Source organism: Triticum aestivum, chromosome 4A (assembly GCF_018294505.1).
Source record: "Triticum aestivum cultivar Chinese Spring chromosome 4A, IWGSC CS RefSeq v2.1, whole genome shotgun sequence".
Lineage (NCBI taxonomy): Eukaryota > Viridiplantae > Streptophyta > Magnoliopsida > Poales > Poaceae > Triticum > Triticum aestivum.
Genome location: NC_057803.1, coordinates 123,680,292 through 123,682,816, shown reverse-complemented (window position 1 = coordinate 123,682,816; position 2,525 = coordinate 123,680,292). Strand labels below are relative to the sequence as shown.

General features: G+C 44.7%; 1 long non-coding RNA gene across 1 annotated transcript; it reads right to left on the bottom strand.

Moving 5' to 3' along the window:
• Nucleotides 1–287: 287 nt before the first annotated feature.
• Nucleotides 288–1,525, bottom strand: LOC123081853 (uncharacterized). The gene is made up of 2 exons (XR_006438818.1): nt 1,166–1,525; nt 288–704 (listed from the first exon to the last, which is right to left on the bottom strand). It is a non-coding gene; the product is annotated as an uncharacterized lncRNA (long non-coding RNA).
• Between the last annotated feature and the right edge of the window lie 1,000 nt (nt 1,526–2,525).

Sequence of the window (2,525 nt, the reverse complement as noted above, 5' to 3'; positions counted from 1 at the left end):
TCTGTCTCAGAAATCATTTTCCTCTCGCACTCAAGCTGAACTTCATGAAAGACACCCCTCTATTTTTTAATTTTGGACTTCTTGGGTTTTGTTTTTTAGAACTGAAAAAATATATTTTCCATTTGAATTCCTGAACTTATCTATTTTTACATTCTGAACTTTTTGGTTGTCCTTTTTAGAAACAAGAAAAAAAAGTCATTTATTGATTGGTATTTTTTGTGTTTTTATATTTGTTTAGGTTACTGTTCTCTGAGTAAAAAAATGCATATGCATTTCTTCGATGAGAGTAAGTGAACTTCGTGCACATAATTTATAAAACACTCTTTTGCGCGTATATGAATTTTCCTGTAGATGTACAAGAACGTTTTTTTTTGCTTGCACCTCAACAACCAACATGGAATAGCACGATGATAGAAGTCTTGTACAAAGCTCCATAAAATCACAGAGAAGCTACACCAAATGGATCATAGAAAATATTGACCAAATCACACAAGAAAAAGGTCAGGCCGAGGGCATTCTTTAACATGCATTAAAAAGAAACGTAGGGCATGGAAGCAACAAAATCTGAAGGGAGGTTGAGATCCCTCCTCGCCGCACAAGTCCACAGCCTCTTGCGCAGGGGAGCCATTTTTGCCAGCGATCAATGTATCTTAATTCTACAGTCGAAGTGCCAGACAGCATGCCTTATTCTGCAAAACCAAAATCTGAGCACATATATCAAAACTAGCACGAACAAAAAGTGTGGCAGGGCATATTTTTTTCTGAACTTTATATGCAAAAACTTCCTGTATTTATTCACCCCTTGTTCTATGTGAACTTCAGTGTCCAGACAACAAGAACTTGGTCGATCGAACCAATGGATCGACGGGTCAGGGAGGACCTTGCGGACAGCAACTGCACCATCAGGAATCGGAAACGTCCTGGTGAACAACGTTCACGCCGTGCAGGGGGGTTGGGGACGACGACATCAGCATGATCTGGGAGCTTGAAGAACAAGAATGGCCATCGAAGGGGTGGGCCGCGATGGTGGTCCAAGGGTCGCGCAGGACGCGCTTGTTCCAGCGGCGCACAAGACGAACCAGGCGGCGACTAGCCGGAGGATCCTGGGGAGTTACTCGGAGGCAGAGAAGGAGAAGATGAAATCAGAGGGCGAGAGAAGGCTCACCGGAGGGGAGAAGTGGGGGGTTGACCGGAGGTGAGGGACGGGGAGAGCAGCGGCGGTTGGTGGTGGAGGCGTAAGGCGGCCGCAGGATCCGGCGGCGCGCGTGCGGATTCCGGGGAGGGCGCGCCGCGGCGGGTGGATCCGGGAAGGTGGCGCGGCGGCGGGGGCCTCCGGGGACAGGGCGTGGCGGCGGGGGCCTCAGGGAGGGGGCGCAGCGGCATGGGGGTCCAGGGAGGGCGCGGATGAGGCGTGTGGATTGGGGAAGGAGGCTCGGCGGCGGGAGATCGAGGCGTGTGGGCGGTTCTCGGGTGCGGGAGAAGTGGGGGAGAAGATCCGTTTTTTCTTTCTGTTTTACCGTCTGGCGCTGGCCGCTCCGGTTCGGGAGGATCTCCTCGTGCTCTATCGTATACTAGCTGAATGCCCGTACGTGGTCACGAATTAAAAAAACACATTATGATCAAATATTTTTTGAATTAAAAAATGTGTGTCGGATATGATAGGGCTGGTTTCAATTCCTGGACAAATTCATTCTCTCTCTCTCTTATTTCTTTCTAGGCAATCGTTGTATGTCTTTAAAAACTCCCCCCTGCATCATTTTATTCTCCTCACCCTTCTTTTTCCTTTACCTTTTTCACAGTGCCATGTGGGCAAACCCTATTCAAAATCTTATATTTTCATTTATTATGTCATCGATTCAAAATATTATTTGATCTCCTTTTTGAGTGGAAACTTACGAAGTACGTCTCATAACTAACTGGAAAGAAACATGAACTCTGGTAAGTATAGAAACAAAGAACAAAATCATATTTTCTCAAAAAAAATAGACCCTCTCAAACAACATATACTACTCCCAAACCCAAAGAAAAAGAGACCTACAAGAGAGGTATGTTTAATGCAAAGCATCTGACGTTTAGGTCACTCTCATAAATGGTTATTTCTATATCGATCAAATGACCGGGAGGAGCATCTTGAGTTCAAGCAGTTCCCTCTGAAGGGGTATGTTGAGTTAAAGGCTATCCTCTTCCTCTCAAGAGCAACTCCTGACCTCCTTGAGAATATAAAGAAGCTTAACAAACCAAGCTCTATGTGCCCCATATCTTGACCATGGATAAATACAAACTTTTGCAAAAAAAAAACTGAAAATTCAAAGCCAGGAAGTCCGCAATAGTTAGTTTAAGCTCGTACAACCCAAAAAGCAATAGTTAGTTTAAGCTCTTACATCCCCAAAAGCATATGATTTGATCACCTCTAAGTTTCAACATTACGTTGAGGCTTAGAAATGCTTTCTAATTTTGTAGAATTATAGATAAAACCTCCAAGCATGACTGAAAATTGAGAGTGATGTGATGAGTTAGGACTGATA